Genomic DNA, 19,903 nt, shown 5'->3' on the forward strand with positions numbered 1-19,903 from the left:
AGCCATCGAGTCGGTGATGCCATCCAACCATCTCATCCTCTGTCCCCATCTTCTGTCCTCAATCTTTCCCAGTCTCAGGGTCTTTTCCAATGAGTCAGTTCTTCGCATCAGGTGGTCAAAGTATTGGAGCTTCAGTTTCAGCATCAGTCCTTCCAGTGTATATACAGGGTTGATTTCCTTTAGGGTTGACTGGTTTGATCTCCTTGCAGTCCATGGGACTCTCAAGAGTCTTCTCCAACACTACAGTTCAAAGGCATCAATTCTTTGGTGCTCAGCCTTCATTATGGTCCAACCCTCACATTCATACAGGACTACTGGAAAAACCAGCTTTAACTATATGGACCTTTGTTGGCAAAGTGATGTCTCTGCTTTTTAATACTCTGTCTAGGTTTGTCACAGCTTTTCTTCCAAGGCTCCCTTTCCCTCCTGTAAGTGGATGAATTCCAGTATTTCTCCAAGATACACAACGCTGTGATCAACATCTTTGTGCCTTTTTTTCGTTTGTTTTTTAACTTTTTTTCCTTCTTGTGGCTGTTTGCTTAGGCTAAGCACTAACAGAATTCTGGACTGTGTTTGCCAGACTTTCTAAAAATGCAAACCCCCAGCACCTGAATCTTTCCACAAGGACAGTGTAGGGCTGGGGCTCCCAGGATTGGAAAGGGGAGGAGTTTCAAAACCAAGCCCCACCTCCACAAGCTCCTCAAGGGGCTCCCCTTGGACGGGGTGAGAGTAGATGCGGAAGACTGACTGGCAACACACTCAGCGCTGGCACCGGGGCACGGAGCCGAGAGCTCTGGCATTGATGTCAATATTTATAAAGATCGTGAGTATGAGAACTAGGGGGTCCTAGCTTTGAATTCTGTCTCTACCAGTTACCAGCTGTGTGACTTTGGGCAAGTTGATTTATGTCTCTGAACCTGTTTCCTCATCTGTTAAAAAGGGCCATTCGTATCTATGTCACATGCTTTGCTGTTTGGATTAAATGAGATCTCATATGTGACCTGGTGGCTCAGAGGTTAAAGTGTCTGCCTGCAATGCGGGAGACCTGGGTTCGCTCCCTTGGTTGGGAAGATCCCCTGGAGAAGGAAATGGCAACCCACTCCAGTATTCTTGCCTGGAGAATCCCATGGACAGAGGAGCCTGGTGGGCTACAGTCCACGGGGTCCCAAAAAGTCGGACAGGACTGAGCGACTTCACTTTCACTTTCTTTTCACTTTCATATGTGACCAGACCCTGTGTGGTCTTGGGCATATTATTGGATCCAAATCATGTGAACTGCTTTCCAGGCAGGATTTTGATGAGCTGACCACACGAGACACAGTTTGCGAAACTGACCTCTGAGCTTCCTGGCAGCCATGACTAAAGGGAAGCCTGATAGCTCACTTAGCTCTCAGTGTGTGAGGACTGGGAGGCTAGAGAAGGAGCTTGGGTTCTGACTTACCGTGTGATCCTGGCTAATCTCTTCCATTTTCTGAAGCTCACTCCCCTCATCTTCACAGTTAAGACGCTGGACTTAATGACCTCCAGGGCCCTGACACATCTGACAACCTAGTGCTCTGTTCCGACATCCTTCAGGACAGCTGGAGGTCTTGGGGACATGGTGGGGAAGGACAGAACTGACACTTGGCAAAACTGGGAGGACACCCAAGTCTAGTTTGGCCCCCTCCTCCAATTACTGGTAGCCTCCAGCACCCCCGCCCCCAAACTCACTCCACTCACTGCCTCAAATCTGTTATAAGATCCCTACATAAGCCCTTTGGGATCCCAGCCAGAGGCGTTTGCCCAGGTCCTGGCCATCAGCCCCAGCCACTGCAGATTTTAGAGGGCTTCTGTGTCACTCATCCGTTTCTTCGTGGAACAAACATTTGTTGAGCACCTGCTGCGAGCAAGGAAGAGCCTGGTCTAGGAGAAGGGATTTAGCACTGAACCAAACAGGAAAGATGGAGCTGGGGCCTGGGCCCACTGCCTTTCAGCCTTGGGCTGTGGCGCTGGAAGAGAAGTCTGGGCTGGGAGTCCTGAGGCCTCTGGCCTTGGCCCTGCCACCAATGCCAAATGGGACCTTGGGCAATTCCCGACACTCCATGCTCAAGCTTGGGACACCAGCCAGGGAAACTTGGTTACAGTCGCCGTAGCTGTCCATTGCACGGCAGGTACCATAGCAACAGGGCAGGTAGGCCAGAGCCCCTCCTGGCTGAGAGCTGGCTTCAGCTCTAACAGTGCCTGCCGTGGGAAGGAGGCCAAGAGGGACCCCTGGTCCCCATGGACGGGGGAAGACAGGCCCGGGGGGGGGGGGTTGAGATGCCATACAGAGAAGCAGGTGCAGAGCCCCAAATCCAGAATCAGACCCCTGACCCCCCACCTGTCACTAGGATTACCTCCTCCTGGGATGTGGCGTCCCTGGAATGAGGGTCTGGAGGCCAGCACCTGTGTCTCATGCTTCCGGGACCTTCCTTGCCTGGCAGAGCAGAGATTCAGCTGGCTATCTCCCTTCCTCAACTCTTTCCAGGCTGTCTAAGCCTCTCCTTCCTCTCCTCCTCCTGGACCTCCCTGCCAATACCTGGGCCAAGGGACTGAAGGAGGGATCCAGGAATGTGGGAGAGGGTTCAGGGAGTGTGGACAGTTTGGAGGGCATATTTTACAGCGATGCGGGAGCAGCTATGACAGCGGTGGGGGAGGTGGAGAGACACAGACAGAGAGCCAGTGACAGAGTCAGAGACGGAGAAACATGGGGATGGTGGGCGAGGGAGGTGGCCTGCGGGAGAACGGAAGGTTCTGAGCAAGCCAGAGGGAGGCAGAGGGCAACTCAGACAGCCAAGCGGAGAGCCGCCCAGAGCAAGGGAGGCAGGGAGGCGCCAGCTCGGCAGGGAGACCCTCACTCAGTCAGAGTGGAGGGCAGGGATGTGTTGGGGGTGCAGATGGTGGCCTGCCCCACACATGAGGCCTGGTGGGTCTATGGGGAAGGAGCTGGATGCTCTGGGGCCCCAAGATGGACAAACCCCAGGCCTGCATCCAGCGAGGCAGAGAGGCCAGCAGAGAGCCCCTCCCCGAGGGGCGTTCTCAAGGAGAAGCCTCGGGGGGGCAGCTCCGTGGAAAAGGCCAAGGCAGCCTGACCAACAGAGCAGCTGATGAAGAGCCTGTGCACCAGTGAGGGGGCAGTTTGGGGTCCCCTGTATGGCTGGACTCCCTGCTGAGGCCCTACAGGGGCTGGACTATGAGGCCACTAAAACCCAAGCTGGAAATGACCAGAAGGCCAGAGGGGACAAAGAAACCCACTCCCAGCTGCTGCCGGGACACCAGTGCTGGGGACAGGCCTGGTGTCAACCCTCGCTTAGCAGCTGTGTGACCCCAGCCTCTTCCCTGACCATCAAGACGGGGAACACGGATGCTGGTCCCTGAAGCCTGTGGGTGGGGTCACGGCAACTTCGTTCCAACCCCAGCCGTGAATCCGCCCCTCACACCCAGTGCACACACCCCCTTTACAACTTGAAGTTAATCTCAGCAACCCCTCACAATGAAACGCCCGTGCTTTACAGGTTACAGAGCCTCTTAACCTCTGATTTCTCATTTGACTGACAACCCCACCCCCCATCAGCCCTGGAAGGGCAATGCTGTTATTATCCCCATTCCACAGATGAAGAGGCTGAGGGAGGCCCCGTGTCTTACCCATGGTCACGCAGCAGCTCGGGGCTCCACCCAGGCTTTCTGGCCTCACGGTGGATGGTGTTTCAGGCCCTGAGCCAAACACAGTGGACACCAGCTGAGAGGAGAGCGAGATGGGGCGGGGCCGTGGATGTGGGGGGAGTCAGCTACTTCGAGGAGTGGCGGGGGGCTGCGCCAGGAGAGGAGGAGAGTTCAGCAGATGAAGGGGTCTCTCCCTGCAGGTCGTGGGGAGACCTGGGTGGTCTAGCAGCAGAGGAGTGAGAGATGGGAGAGGCCTTTGGAGGCTGAACATGGCCGCCAGTGGGCCCGGGTGGGAAGTGGGCAGGGAGAAGACACCACAGACCCGGGCGGGCAGGGCGGCAGCCCTGAGGGGGCCCGGCCTCAGTACAGCCTGTGAGCTGCTGCTGGGAAGGAAGCTGGCCAGGACAATGGGACCCGATGGGGCAGCTTTCTGGGCTCAGCAACGAGATGGGCAGGAACCCCAGGCGTTGCCAGAGGAGCCTCAGCCAGGGATGGGGGGTGGGGGATGGCAGGACAGGTGACTGATGGGGAAATGGGAGGCATGGCATGCGTGGCTCCAGTCCTCTCCCCGACAGATGAGCCGGGAGAGGACATGCACAGCTGAGCACGGCAAGCGGCCAAGGTGGGAACCCGCGGTGAGGATGGACAGGACTATTTCTGGCTGGGTCTCTGCAGGGGAGATGGGGGTGAGAAAGGGCCCGCAATGGCCTTGCTGCCACCCCACTCCCCAGCAAACAAGAACCCTGGCTGGGGGCAGGCGGGGGCACAGCCTTTGGCTCAGGAAGGCCCTGGCTCTCAGTGGCATCAGGAAGGAGCAGCAGAGAGGGCAAGGATGGGAGCTGGCAGGCTTGGCGAGGGGCCAGCGGCGCCCCTTCCTCTCTGGGTTGTCCTGGCCCACCTGCTTGCCCTCCCTGGGCTTCATCTGTAAAAGCGACCTGATAATAACCATTCTGCCCATTCCTCTCTCCTTGGAGACAGGTGGGCCTGACCTGAAGGGCCAGAAATGGGTTTACAGGAAGTGGCAGAGGCTAGCAGAGGCTAGACTTGGAAAAGCCCCTCCAGCGCCCCTGCCAGGCTCCCTGTCAGCCTCCCTGGGAGACACGGACCTTGAGCCCATCTCTTCAAATGAGCAGATGGGGAGACAGGCCAGGAGAGGAGAAGGGACTTGCCCGTGTTGTGCTGTGTTGCGCAGTCACTCAGGGCAGCCCAGGCCTGACCCTGCTCCTCAGGTCTACCTGTGAAATGGGGGGTCACAGGGGCTTCCATCCCCGGGGGCAGCTCAGGGGGTCACCGAGCTAGCGTGGGAGAGGGGTGGACTCGCAGTCGGTGCTCAGGACATGGCTTCGCCTTCTGCGTGTTGAGGTCATGCTTGGGTACACCGCTGAGGTTAGCACACAGCCTCAGGCGTCATCCGGGCCCCTGGCGCTGCCGCTGAGCGGCCTGGCACAAGCTACGTGGCCTCTCTGAACTTCAGTCTGTTCTTCAGAGAAATGGGGAGCATCCCAGCTCCCTCTCCCAGGGCAACCGGGAGGACAGAGAGAAAACGAATGCCTCAGGCCCTGGAGCAGCACTGTCTTCCCCTCTTCTCAGCCTGAGCCCCCCACCACCTCACACCCCACTGCCAAGGCCCACACCTCCCCACTCCTGCTGGACAGAGAGCCTGGCCTCGGAGAGACTGCGGCAACCTCTCCCGTCTGGCAGGGAAGTGATTCCAGCTTGCCTTGGGCCCCCAAAATAGAGTCCTATTTTAGCTTCCAGCTCCTCCGTGGAGAGGCCCAGAGCGCCATGCGAGGGTGTTTGGCTGCCGAGGGCATGCACCAACCTCCCTCCCCACCCCCCATCCTGCCAGGCACGGCCAAGCTGTGCCCTTGGGCCACTCCTGCCTCCTGCTAACCTCCCCCTGTCCCGGGCACCCAAGGCCCTCCACTGTGGCTGGGCTGCCTGCTCCTCCTGGCTCGGTTCCAATTATTCCAGTTTTAATTGAGGGTCTCAGTGCTGCCTGGATGCCATTTCTTCCAGAGGTGCATCATGAGAATCAGGACCTCTCTGTTCTTCGTTGTATTTTTCCAATGAGGCCCCCCCGGGGCCTTCAGTCTGGTCCCTGTGGCCACAGTCCTATCTTAGGGGGAGCAGAAGTTCTCACGGGGGCAAACAAGGGAGACGGGATGCTGAGTGAGCAGTGCAGACGCACAGCTTACTCACTCAGCCCCACAGACCCCGTGGGGCTATGCAGTTTCCTGCCTCAGGGCCTTTGCATCTGCAGTTCCCCTGACCAGAGTGCCCTTCTCCTTCATCACCAGGTGCGACTGGGTGACAGGTGGCCTGTGCTTAGAGGCCATGCTTTTAGCCCCACCATGGTCACTCTGGAAGGAGATCTAAGCAGAGGGATGGCAGGAGCAAAGCATGGTCTCATGAAAGAGGGGACTGTGGCCAATGGGCAGGATGTTTAGGGTTTCTGGAGACACGAGGAAACTTCACTGTTTCCCTTGTTTTGCAGACAACAGGCACAAAGAAGTGAAATAATTTGCTCAAGATCACTTTTGAGTGAGGAAGCTGGAATCTGAGCCTGGGGTGCAGGGGTGTGTGGGCGTCTGTCTCCAGTGCCACACCCTGAACCCTCTTAACTAGCCTCTGGGCAGAGGCTCAAGAGGTTTGCTAGATGGGAAGAGGATGAAAGCCTTGATGGGATTCCGGCCAGTGGCCCCTCTCACTGCTCACCAGCTGCGCATCTTTGCATATCTTGCTCAGCTCACCTGCCTCGCCTGTCAGTGTGGCGCTGAGAACTTTCCCTGTGGAGGTAGGGGCTTGGGGGACCCACATCTCAGATCCCAGGTCTGGTGAGTGGGTGGTGGGGAGGTGGTGGAGATAGATGGGAGGTGGGGGCAGGGCGGGGCAGGCAGAAGGCTAGAGATGGTTCAGCTGCATCCCAGTACACAAGGCCATGGGTCAGTCAGCTCCTCTGGGTTAAAAGTAACATCAGAGGCTCAAGCAACCTTTCCAGAAGCCCAGGCTCACAACTGCCCAGCAGGCAAAGCAGAGTCCCTCTTCCAATAGTTCCAGTCCTCCCAGAATCCAGCCTCACTGGCCAGGCTTGAGACACATGCCCACCTCTGAGCCCACCACTGCGGCCAGGGGCATGGACCCCTCTGACTGGTGAACATGAGTTGTGGACACAGAGAGGCTCCTTGTTTTAGTCACGGGACTGGCAACCTGGGGCGGGGGAGGGGGAAGGCGAGGCCAGAGAGGCTGAGAAGAGAGGAAGGAAGCCAGGAACCAGAGATGAAGGACAACAGCTGGGCAGGAAGAGGGCCCCCCTCTCCAGCCTCAGCTAATGTCTGGTCAGATGTGAGCACAGAACCCGGGAGTCAGGGAACAGGCTCTGCTGGCTGTGTAACCCCAGACAAACCACACCACGTCTCTGAGACTCAGCTTTCTCATCTGTAACATGGGTGCTATAGTGGTACCCACCTCATGGGCTGTTTTGAGAAAGGAAAGGAGATTAAGTACTTAGCTCATGGCAGTTCTTTTTACCCTCATCCTTTGAAGTTCACCTTTTAATCCCTGTGCAGGTGTTGACCCTGGATCCCTATCAGATAGTTGGCAAAGCCCCTTTCTAGCCATCACCTGCAATGGTCCTGCTCCTCCACTGGGAGGTACTGGCATCACACCTGTACTGTCTTACAGGTGTTAAAACAGCCCTGGCAGCTTGAACAGCCTGCGATTCAAGGTTCCTCGTCGGGTAAGAGCCGGGACGTCACCGATACTCTTAAGCCCGAGTTCCTTCCATCACAGCAGCTGCTGGTTGACTTTCAAAAGGTGAGGGAAGGAACTGGTCCTCGCCTCAGTTTCCCCTCCTGCTGCAGAGGGAACCAGAACGATCCCATCCTCCCCTCCCCGGGGAAGTGATTACTCATACGCAGTTCTCGCCTCCTCTTTCGCTGGCCCCATGCCAGCCCCAGGGGTCCCTGCACCATCCCCAGGGTCCCTGTCCCACAGCGCCGCCCCGTGGTGGCCTCAGGGACTGCAGTCTGAGTGCACCCGGCGAACTTGAACCCTCACTCCAGTCCCCACGGTGGGGGAGTCCCCGTCCATCGCTCCCCGGGTATCTCCCTGGAGTCCTGCTCCGCCCTGTCTCCATCTCCAAACCTGTCCACATCCTTGACGCCTCGCTTTCACCAACACTGAGAGGGCGCCGCACACCGGCTCAGTATACCCTCCTCCACCACCACTATTCGCCCATTCTAGGCTCAGAGGTCTACGCCCTGGAGGTGAAGCTTCCAGTGTCAAGGTCAAGCAGCGAGGAAGGGGCGGAAGGCTGGAGGCGAGATCTGAGCTCAGGTGTCTTCGTGCGCATATTTTGTTTGGGGCACCAGATCTGCTAAGTGCTCTTCGCAGTCATTATCCAGTCCAGCGTTGCTCCCCCTGTGGCCCCGGGCATCCAGCCTAGGTCACGACTGCGCTGTCCCGTGTAATAGCCACGACCCACAGTGTCCTTGACACTTGGAGTTGAGAAGCGCTGTGAATGTGAAACACACACCCGATTTCGAGGACTTAGTACCTAAAAAAAGAAAACAAAATATCTGATTTATAATTTTTTATGATTGATTACATGTTAAGAATTATACTTTGGGTATATTGGGTTAGATAAAATATGTAATTAAAGTATTTTATTTCTATATTAAATATATTTTATGTATTAAAATAATAAAAATTTTCTGTAAAGAACATTTCACCTGTTTCTTTTCACCTTATTGTATGATTAGTACTAGAAAATTTAAATTGACAAATTGGCTTGTATTTGTGGCTCCCATATACCCACTCCAGTATTCTTGCCTGGAGAGTTCCATGGACAGGGAAGCCTGGTGTGCTGCAGTCCATGGGGTCACAAAGAATTGGACAGGACTGAGCAACGAATACTTTCACTTATTTCCATCGGACAGTACTTGATGAAAAGTGCCCATTCCGGTGTCCCACATTAGACCCCTGACACCCTGTCTGGGATGGGACCCGGGGACCTGCATGTTAACAAAGTCTCTTCAGGGGTTCTGCAGACCACCAAAGTTTTAGTTTAAGCTCCAGGCTTAGCTTCTGGCTTGTTCGTGGTTATATTTCTCAGAATCTGGCATAGGGCATGACACAGAGTTCAGTTCAGTTCAGCCGCTCAGTCGTGTCCCACTCTTTGTGACCCCATGGACTGCAGCACACCAGGCCTCCCTGTCCATCACCAACTCCCAGAGCCTGCTCAAACTCATGTCCATTGAGTCAGTGATGCCATCCAACCATCTCATCCTGCCGTCCCCTTCTCCTCCCGCCTTCAATCTTTCCCAGCATCAGGGTCTTTTCCAATGAGTCAGTTATTTGCATCAGGTGGCCAAAAGTATTGGAGTTTCAGCTTCAGCATCAGTCCTTCCAATGAATATTCAGGACTGATTTCCTTTAGGATGGACTGGTTTGATCTCCTTGCAGTCCAAGGGACTCTCAAGAGTCTTCTCCAACACCACAGTTCTAAAGCATCAGTTCTTCAGTGCTCAGCTTTCTTTATAGTCCAACTCTCACATCGATACATGACTACTGGAAAAACCATAGATTTGATTAGATGGACCTTTGTTGGCAAGTAACGTCTCTGCGTTTTGATATGCTGTCTAGGTTGGTCATAGCTTCTCTTCCAAGGAGCAAGTGTCTTTTAATTTCATGGCTGTAGTCACCATCTGCAGTGATTTTGGAGCACCAAAAAATAAAGTTTATCACTGTTTCCATTGTTTCCCCATCTATTTGCCATGCATTGATGGGACCAGATGCCATGATCTTAGTTTTCTGAATACTGGGCTTTAAGCCAACTTTTTCACTCTCCTCTTTCACTTTCATCAAGAGGCTCTTTACTTCTTCTTCGCTTTCTTCCATAAGGGTGGTGTCACCTGCGTATCTGAGGCTATTGATATTTCTCCTGGCAATCTTGATTCCAGCGTCTGCTTCATTCAGCCCGGTATTTCTCATGATGTCCTCTGCATATAAGTTAAATAAGCAGAGTGACAATATACAGCCTTGACATACTCCTTTCCTGACTTGGAACCAGTCTGCTGTTCTGCGTCCACTTCTCACTGTTGCTTCCTGACCTGCACACAGGTTTCTCAGGAGGCAGGCCAGGGGGTCTGGTGTTCCCAGGCAGCAGGTGCTCATAAAGTGTCTGTCCCATGCATTATCTCATCCAGTACATACATCAGGTAAGTAGAGGAGATCAGACATTCTCAAAAAACAGTAACTATGGAGTTTTGAATATCAGTTAAAAACCCAAAATTGACTTACATGTTCTGAGAAAAAATATGTCCAATATATATATTGCTAAAGAACATTACCTATGTAACCCCATCAAATGAAATATCTTTATATAAAGGATAAGTGGCCTGATTTCTTCAACAAACAAGTTGCAAGAAAAATAAAAGACAGTGGGAACCTATAAATTGAATGAGAGTTAGGAGACATTGACCAATGACACGCTTTCACAGTCCTTATTTAGGTCTTGACTCAAACAAACTAAAAAATTATATTTGATAATGTTAGGAAATTATTGTTACAGGATCATAATGGGACTTGGGTTTTTTAAAGTCCTTTTCTTTTAAAGATATATATACAAATATTTAAGCATTAATTTATATGACATATGAGACTTGCTTAAAAATAATATGGGATGGCAGAGCTGGTGGGGATAAATATTTATATTGATTTGGTACATATCTAAATTGATTGATGGTTACATGAAAGATCATTTTATAAATTCTGTACTTTTGTATATGTCAAAAAGTTCCATAATACAAATATTTTCTAAATAAGAAGTCAAATCACCTCTCACTAAGAAGAGAGAGGTAGTTTGGAAGTGATCTGGCCCAGATAAGAAGAAAAAGGGAAGTAAATAGTCCTTCTTTACCTGCAAAAAGACCAAAATCAAAAGATTGATTATTATTTAGACAGTTAAGATGAAAGCATTATTAGAAACAAGGAATATTTAACTCCAAGAAGATGTAACAATTCTAAATTTTTATGTACCTGATAACACAACCTCAAAACGTATAAAACAAGGCAAAGAGAATTAAACAAATCCATTATCAAAATTAGAGACTTTTTTATCACAACTCTTTCAATGGCTGATATATTAAGAAGATAAAAGAAACACTAAGGATATGGAAGACATCTAAGAAGGTATTAAATATCATTAGCAAGCAGGGGTATTAAATTAAAGCCATACAAGTTGGAATTTTACTCCCACTAGCTTGGCAAAAATTACAAAGTTGAACAGTTCCACATTTGGCAAGGATATGGCTCAGTGGGGACTCTCTTTTCCTTTGGGTGGGAGTAAAAATTGGTTTAGTCTCCTCAGAAAATAGTTTAGGCTTGCCTGATAAAGTTGAACATGTTGCACACACAATAGGTGAACAGTTCTCATCCTAATTTTGTTATATAAGAGAACATATATATGTGACCAACCTCTAAGGAAAGTCAGAAGAGGAAGGCATGTGTACCTTCCAAGGAGCACAAAGGTGTGTTTCTAAGGTGCCGGCAATTTTCATGGGTGGTGAGTACATAGGTGTCTGGGCTTCCCTCATAGCTCACTTGGTAAAGAATCTGCCTGCAATGCAGGAGACCCCGGTTCAATTCCCGGGTTGGGAAGATCCTCTGGAGAAGGGATAGGCGACCCACTCCAGTATTCTTGGGCTTCCCTTGTGGCTCAGCTGGTAAAGAATCCGCCTGCAATGTGGGAGACCTGGGTTGTATCCCTGGGTTGGGAAGATTCCCTGGAGAAGAGAAAGGCTACCCACTCCAGTATTCTGGCCTGGAGTATTCTGTCTCAAAGAGTCTCTGGAGTATTCTGTCTCAAAGAGACAGACACGACTGAGTGACTTTCACTTTCACAATGGGTGCCTGCATTGTTTTCTTTAATTGTATATCTTTCACAAGTATATGTTACAATAAAAATGCTATCCCTATATATTTGCCTAGATCACATCTGTATGTAAATACACGAAAGTTGGAAGGAGATACCAGACTGTTCACAGCAACTCAGTGTCATGCTAAGGTGGGGGTGGGGGTGGATTCATATTTTATTCAAATATTTCTTGGTTGTTTGCATGGTTTTCCAGTGTGTATGACCTAGCTGATATCAAAGACCCAATGAAAAGCAACGGGAACAAGACAATACCCAAATGCAGTTAACACGTGTGCTTAGTTGCTCAGTTGTGTCCGCCTCTTGGCAACCCCATGGATTGTAGCCGCCCAGGCTCCTCTGTCCATGGGGTTTCTCCAGGCTAGAATACTCGAGTGGGTTGCCATGCCACCACACAAGGGCATTTCAGGAGGCAGGTCCATGGAATGGGAGGAGCGGTCACTTTCTGGTGAGTCATTCGATTTCCCTAAGGCTCCGTTTCCTCATCTGTAAGAGGGCCTCATGGGGTCTGGTCTCGCAGGATCTCAGGAGGACTGGGTGTGGATGAGACGGGTGAAGGGCGTGACTCAGGCCCAGGCCCACCATGGATGTTCAGTACACAGAAACGCACATAAGAGAGGGAACAAGTATTTTGGATTTCAGAGGAGGGAGATAGAGAGTGTGGGACTGGAAACAGACTCAGCTGGGGATGGGGAAGGCTTCTGGGGAATGTGTGTGTGCCACGCCCTGGGGGATGGGGAGAATGTGGGGATGGGGTAAAAGAATGACATATTTGACAGGTGAATAGGGGATGAGGAGGAAGGTGCCTGCCCAGGCTGGCCAGGTCTGAGGATGGGGGCAGCGAAGAGGGAACGAGGTGGGGAGGGAAAAGGCTTCCCTCAGAATGAGAGCTGACACAGGTTTCATTTGGAATCAGAGACATCATGCAAATATATGCAAAAGACCATGCAAATTAGCCCAGCTGGTGGCCCGTGGAAGACGACCCAGCTGGTGATTTTGCTCCTATAGTGTGGTCCAGGGCCACCTGTAACAGAATCACCTGGGGGACTTATCCTAGTCCCCTGACACCTAGACCCACCACTTCCATCCTTTGGAGTTGCAGCCCAGGCGTCTAACATGTTTAAGGGGCTCCCCTGGTGATTATTTACTTCTGAACTCATGCATTAAACATGTGCATAGTGCATTATAATTATAACACATTATTATATATGCACATTATAATAGAGAAGATAAACATTCAAACAGAAAAGTAAACCTCCTTCTCTCCTCATCTGCCACCCCCATGCCCAGAGGTAAGCACCAGCACCAGTTCCTCCGTGTCCTTCCGGAAGCTAGCCCACACATGCTCAGGTGAGTCCCTCTGACCTTTCAGATCCACAGCATCTTGGGAGTCGTAAGGTGATGTCTCTGGGTCATTCACAGACCAAACTGTCACTCATTCGTGTCTCTGTTCACCCACTCAAACTTCACTAAGAGCCTGCAGGGCCCATGCCAGGCACCACCCTGCCCCTAGGAGCTCAAACAAAATGGGGAGCCATTTGCCAAGGCAGCATTGTCCAATGGTTAGCTCCCCCCTCAGTAGTCAGGATGCTCGTTTCAACAAGACCCTCCCTCCCTGAGCCTCCACATCCCCAACTGTATCAGATAGTGACGGTACCTGGTACTCAGGGCAGTGATGCTGTGTGTCAAGAGTAATGATGGGAATGACTTCCCTGGTGGTCCAGTCGTTAAGACCCCACGCTTCCAATGCAGGGGATGTGGGTTCGATCCCTGGTCGGGGAAATAGGATTCCATGTGCCATGTGGTGTGGCCAAAATATTTAAAAAGGGGAAAAAAAGGAGTAATGATGGGGACAGAGCAGCCTCTTTAATAAATGCTCGTTTCCTTCCAGAAGACAAGTCCTTGCCGGAAGCAGACACAACGGCAACAGGGAGACTTTTCCAGCATAGACAGGCTGGGCTCCGGGCCAGTAGGAAGGAATTGAGGGTGGGAAGGGGGCTTTGTTATCTCTGTTCTGTCTCAGGCAGAGATCTCACCAGGCTAGGGTTTGGGGTGCTCTGGGGCTTGAGAGAGCAGCTGTGAGTACAGCATCTTTTGGTCTAGTGCTCAGGGACCCCTGGTGGTAGGGGAGCCAAGCGACTCACTCTGGATCTCTCTGAATCCGTCCTTACCTTCAAGGCATGCCTCCTCCAGGCTGTTCCAATCAGAAGGGGAAAGGGAGGGGTGCTCATTTCCTGCCAGGCTTACAAGCCACCTGCCGCTTGGTCTGGCACCTTCATACCTCTTAAAATCTAAATCTTCCCAACCTTCTAGAGGAAGCTATTTCATATCATTTCACAGGTGAGCAGCTGAGATGGGCTTCCCAGGTGGTGCTGGTGGTAAAGAAGTGAAAGTGAAAGTTGCTCAGTCATGTCCGACTCTTTGCGACCCCACAGACTATACAGTCCATGGAATTCTCCAGGCCAGAATACTGGAGTGGGTAGCCCTTCCCTTCTCCAGGGGATCTTCCCAACCCAGGGATTGAACGCAGGTCTCCCGCATTACAGTCAGATTCTTTACCAGCTGAGCCACAAGGGAAGCCCAAGAATACTGGTGTGGGTAGCCTATCCCTTCTCCAGTGGATCTTCCCGACCAAGGTATCAAACCGGGATTGCCTGCATTGCAGGCGGATTCTTTACCAACTGAGCTATGAGGGAAGCCCTGCCCATCTGCAAATGCAGGAGAAGTATGAGACACAGGTTTGATCCCTGGGTAAGGAAGATTCCCTGGAGAAGGGCATGGCAACCCACTCCAGTATTCTTACCTGGAGAGTCCCACGGACAGAGAAGCCTGGCAGGCCACAGTCCACGGGGTTGCACAGAGTCGGACATGACTGAGTGACTGAGTACACATACAGCTGAGACTTGGGGAGGTGAAGAGATATACTCAAGGCTACACAGGGAGTCAGCGGCCGACTATTTGTCTCCATAGGGGCTCTGAGCCTCCCCTGTCCTCTCCTTGGGACTCTTCCCCAAGATCCTGAGTCTTCCGAAAGTAAAGATTCAGGGTCTATCCAGGGGCTGGGATAGCTGAGTTCCTGTAGCTCAGACACTCAGCACCCAGCAATCCTGGCTGATCTGACCTCTCTCCTCACTCTAGGCCTCAGTGATCTCATCTGTTAAGTGGGTAGATTACCTCACCTGTCACAGGGAGGATGTCTGTGATTACAGTCCATCCTGGCCTCCTCCCCCTGGCTTCCCCAACTCCTCCAGCTCAGAAGGCCCCAACAGCTCAGTGCCCCCATCTGGCCTTCTCTCAGGCACCCAGCCCCACAACCCCCATCTCCTGTACCAGAATCCTGAGCTGCCCCTGGACGTTGCCCCTTCCTTGCCCTCGAACACAGTCACTAAGTTCTATAGCTTCTCCCAGCAAAGAGCTCATGTGGCTTCCACTCTCACAAAGTTGCAAGCTCTTCAAGAGTGAGCCCCAGCCAGAGCCGTAGTTTGAGCCACTGAGTTCTGGGAACACCCCATGGTTGCAAAGCCTCATGATTTTCAGGCCAGCATACCATTCAGGCAGATTCTTGATGGACCCCTCCAAGGCAGAGAGATGGGTCACCGGCCCTTAGGGCCACCGGTTCAAATGACATCGCCTCCCAGAAGCATCCCTAATTTCCCAGCTGTACGTGAACGCGTTCAGGGCACTTCTCGGGGTCGCAGTCTCAGTCCGGAAGTTTTGGGGCGGTCAGGGCCTGTTTTCTCTCTGCTCATCGCCCTCGCGTTGCTCTAGGCTTGGCCCGAACAAGCACCCGCTCTCCGCCTGACCCAGACCGAGCAACACCACCGCGACCCGCCTGCAGCGCCCGCGGCGGCCACTTGGGGGCAGCAGGTGAGCGCCCTCTGTGCCGCGCTCCTGCCCGCCGCCCGAGTTCTAGCGCGGGGAGGCAGCCTGGAATGAGGCGGGAGGGAAAGCTTCCGGGGGTGGGCGAGGGGAAAGGCGGGTCGCGGGGTGGAGGGGACTTGGACCTGGGTCTGGCTTGGCCCTGACTCCCCCCGCGGACCCAGGCGATCTATGGAGCCTCACTTTTCCCATCAAGCAAATGGACTATGCCATCTGCAAGGGCCTTAAAAAAAAAAGTGAATATAAATTGTCTATTTATTTATTTATTTGACTGCCCTGGGTCTTAGTTGTGGCATGAAGCCTTCTTATTTGGTTTTCATTCAGGATTTAGTTCCCCGAACAGGGATCGGACCCAGACCCCTTGTACTGGGAGCAGAATCTTACCCATTGTGCCACCAAGGAAGTCCCTGCAAGGGTGTTTTTGACCCTGGTAATCCCTGAGCTCAGGGCTTCCCTGGTAGCTCAGTTGGTAAAGAATCCACCTGCAATGCCGGAGACCCTGTTCGACTCCTGGATCGGGAAGATCCGTTGGAGAAGGGATAGGCTACCCACTCCAGTATTCTTGGGCTTCCCTTGTGGCTCAGCTGGTAAAGAATCTGCCCGCGATGACCTGGGTTGGATCAATGTGGTAGACCTGGGTTGGATCCCTGGGTTGGGAAGATCCCCTGGAGAAGGGAAAGGCTACCCACTCCAGTATTCTGGCCTGGAGAATTCCATGGACTGTATAGTCCGTGGGGTTGCAGAGTCAGACACGATTGAGCAACTTTCAATCCCTGAGCAAGATTCAGTAACAAATGGAGAGTGCCTTTTGTGCCTGGTGTCCCTGCTCACAGAGCAGAGTCTTGTCTTGGCCTGACTGAAACCTCTCAGGCCCAGGTGGGGAAAAGGAGCCAGGAGAGGGAGGCGAGGGCCCTGAGATCACTCCTGACTCCAAGCACAGTGTCCCGCCTTTGGAGATCCCCATATGCAGCTCGTCCCCAAAGGGGAGGGGATCTGCCTGCTGTGTCGCCAGGACAGGGCAGCTGAGCCTCCCTCTCTGCCCAGCGCTCCCTCCACTGACTCCCTGGAGGTTTAAGAACCTAGCGGCCCCACTCCTACCCCTCACCTTGACTTGAAAAAAATTAAAGTTAAACAGAACTAGAATTGGCAGCTCACTCTGTGTGTATAGCCAGAGAAAGGGGAGGCTCCACAGGCACCGTGGAAGTTCCTGGACTCAGAGAACAGCCCCCATTCACTGCCTCCTGAGGGTCTGCACCAGGAGCCTGACCTGGCTGCCAGGACTTGTTTCCACTTGACCCTCTTCGAAATGTCATCTCGGGGCCAACCTCACCCAGGTCCTTCCATCTCCCTCAAGAGGGAGGAGGAAGCCAGGGGTGGCCTCAGCAGCCCCTGAGCATGGCCCTTCTCATGAGCACAGATAGCAGCCCAGACAGGCTGAAGAAGATACTTATGTTCAGAATGGGTCAGAGGTGGGGCCAGGACTTGAACCTCCCTCTCTCCAGGCTGGTTATACCTCTGAGCTGTCCCCTGCCCACCTCAGAACAGGAAAGGAGGGCAGAGGGGATATCTGCTGCAACTCTGCCGGGAGCCTGGCCCGGACCTTGCCTCACTGGATGTTCCAGCTGCTCTGAGAAGTGGCGCCATAGCACCTCCGGGCTTAGACATGAGCCCTGAGCCCCGGCCACCAGGAGGGAGCACAGGCTGGGGCTTGAAGCTAGGTCAGCTTGGTTCCCACCCCTAGCATGGAGGCTAGGGTCTGACCTGTCTCCTACAGGGACCCTGCAAGCTGCTTCCCCATGTGACCCGAGAAATCACCAAGGGGAACAGCTTTTTTTTTTTTTTTTCTTTCAATTTTCATTAAAAAAAAAAAAAATGTAACTGAATTCAGGGAATCCTAGCATCTTATGGACCTCCTGCCTCAGCTATCACACACAGCTATGCCCTCTGAGAAGACCCTCAGGTTGGTCCCCTTCTAAAAACCTCCTGGGACCCCCACAGTCTGGAAGATACTATCTGGAAGCTTTGGTCTGGCACTCAAGGCTTCCGGCCCCAGGAGATGTCTGCCATCACTCCTCTGGGGGCTGCACCAGACCCTGTACCCAGCGCACACCTGGGAGTGGCCCCATAGGAGCCTCTGCTTCTGGAAGTCCTGCTCCCTCCCTCATCCCATGCCCTCGCACTCCTCCCCCTGGAGCACCCTCCTCCATCCTCCAGGGATGACCTGGCTTCCTCTTCTGAGTGCCTCCTGTCTGGCTCACTGGGGAAGCTTCCCTGGAGACCCGCAGGGCAGGGCTGAGTGTCCACCAACTCCAGGCCCTTCCTGGAGCCAGTGCACAGAAGGGGCTCAGGTGGAATGTGCTGAAGGATTGGTTTAAAGCAGCTCTCCTGTCCATCCTCTTAACTCAGTGGGAGTAAGTGGGACTGGTGGAGAGTTAAGTGTCAGGAGCCCTGGGTTCCTGCCCTGAGATTTGCTTTGTGACCTCCAGGCAAGTGTCTCTCCTCTCTGGATTTTGGTTACAGCCTTCTAGGAAATGTGGCCTCCTGGGAAGTCAGTTCCATGGAGCTTGCTCTGTCTGAGAACCATAAGGGTGGGGCAGGCAGAATCATCAAGGGCCATGACCTTATTGACAGGGCCAAGGCCATCATCCCCATGGTGGAGTTTTCTAGGTGCTCACACACACACACACACCCACCCCCCACCCCAAGCCATGCCCAGCACTTAGCTGAACCCGCCCTGGGCTGTTAGAATGCCAGGGAGGGGCCGGAGCTCCATCACTGCCGCCATCATGCTCTTCACCACTACCATCATCTTCATTACCACCATCATCCCTGTCATCATCGAGAAGTTGAAAGAATTTCCTTCTCTGGAGGGCCCATCTCTGGCTGGAGACAAGCCTGCTCTCTGTACACACAGTGGGCTGGACAAGAAGACCTTTTTAGACTCTGGGAGGGGCTGGAGGGAAGCCCCTGTGAGTCTTTGTCCCCAACCTCCTCAGGGGTGAGAGGGAGGGAGGGGACCCCACTTTATGGAGGATCTGGTGTGTGCTGGGACAGGGCTCTAGTTCCTTAAGCTTCAGGGCAGAATTCTTTCCCCATCTGAAGTGGTGGCTCAGAGAGGTCAAGGTTGCACAGGTGTGAGTGCACAGGGGTGGGAGTGCTCAAACTCTAGTCTTCTCAGCTTCAGTCTGGTCATCCCCCCGCCCGGTGATCCCACGTGCTGCGAGGCCATGCAGTGTGTTAGGAACCAGGCTCAGGAGCCTTCCTGCCCGGGTTCAAAGCCAGCTCTGGCTCTTTCCAACCATGTGCCCTTGAGCAAGTCACTGCCCTCGACATCAGAGTTCTCCAGCCATTAACTGGGGATGCTAATAGCACCCGCTTCCAGGTTGGCGTGAGGGCCGGGTCAGCCTATGGAAAGCGCATAGATCAGAGCCGAGCCGGGCACACGGCCAGGCACCGATAAGCCTTGGCCAGCAGGATTAACATTTCCCTGCCAGGCAAACTCCTCTTCCTCTTCCTCGCCGACTACCCTCCCAGGCCAAGCTGCCCTCTCCCTCCTTGGGAGCTTTTTTCATCCTCCAAGCTGAGGGACACTTATCTCCCTGCGCCTCCTTATGGCAGCCCGTGCCCCTCCTGAAACTGGCAGGTGGCAGTGTCCTGCCAGGCCCCTGCCCGCCTCCCAGGCCCAGCCCAGGGCTAGCCCTGGCAGGTCTACTGATATTAGAACGGGTGAGTCCACATCCATTTCCTCCTCCCGCGACTGCCAGTCACCTCCTCACCTCCCAGGACTTTGTGGAATCTTCCCTGACCTTCTGCTGCCTCATCTCACAGCTCAGGCCTTGGGCTCTGCAGACCTACCCAGCCCTCCTCCCTCTACCCTTCAAACTGTCCCTACAGTCTCTCCTCTGCCCTGCACACCTTCCGACCTCAGCCCTGCCCTCCAGGAGCCTGGAGTCCTGACATCCCCTACCCACTGGCTGTGTGATCTTAGGCAAGGCCCTGCCCCTCACTGAGCCCCAGGGATGTTAGGTCTAAAGGGAGAAGAACCCACATCTCAGTGCATTCCTATGAGATTGAAAAGAGGGGATGGGGAGCTCTTTGTAAACTGGAAAGGGTGGCACACTTTAGAGATCTGTGTTAGTGGACATTAGGTGCTGGCTGGAATGGGATTGGAGCCGTGGGCGGCTTTGGGATATAACCCCATCGTAGGTTGGGTTAGAAAGCCCCCGCCTTCTCTCAGAAGACCTAAGTGGGAGGGAGGCTTGTGTCCTGTGGCCTTAGAGTCAGAACACCTGGGGTCCCTTCTGTTGAATCATCTATTCCTGATTGGCCTAAGGCCCTGCTTTGGGCCAAGACCGGTGCCAAGTACTGGGACCAGATGAATCCACAGGCTCTGTCCCCAAAGAGCTG

At 53.2% G+C, this 19,903-nt stretch overlaps 1 long non-coding RNA gene across 1 annotated transcript; it reads left to right on the forward strand.

Annotated features, from left to right (window-relative positions):
* The first annotated feature begins 6,048 nt into the window (after nt 1-6,048).
* On the forward strand, nt 6,049-8,361 carry LOC129641325 (uncharacterized). The gene is made up of 3 exons (XR_008709304.1): nt 6,049-6,478; nt 7,366-7,497; nt 7,927-8,361. It is a non-coding gene; the product is annotated as an uncharacterized LOC129641325 (long non-coding RNA).
* The last annotated feature ends 11,542 nt before the right edge of the window (nt 8,362-19,903 follow it).

Source organism: Bubalus kerabau, chromosome 1, assembly GCF_029407905.1.
Source record: "Bubalus kerabau isolate K-KA32 ecotype Philippines breed swamp buffalo chromosome 1, PCC_UOA_SB_1v2, whole genome shotgun sequence".
Lineage (NCBI taxonomy): Eukaryota > Metazoa > Chordata > Mammalia > Artiodactyla > Bovidae > Bubalus > Bubalus kerabau.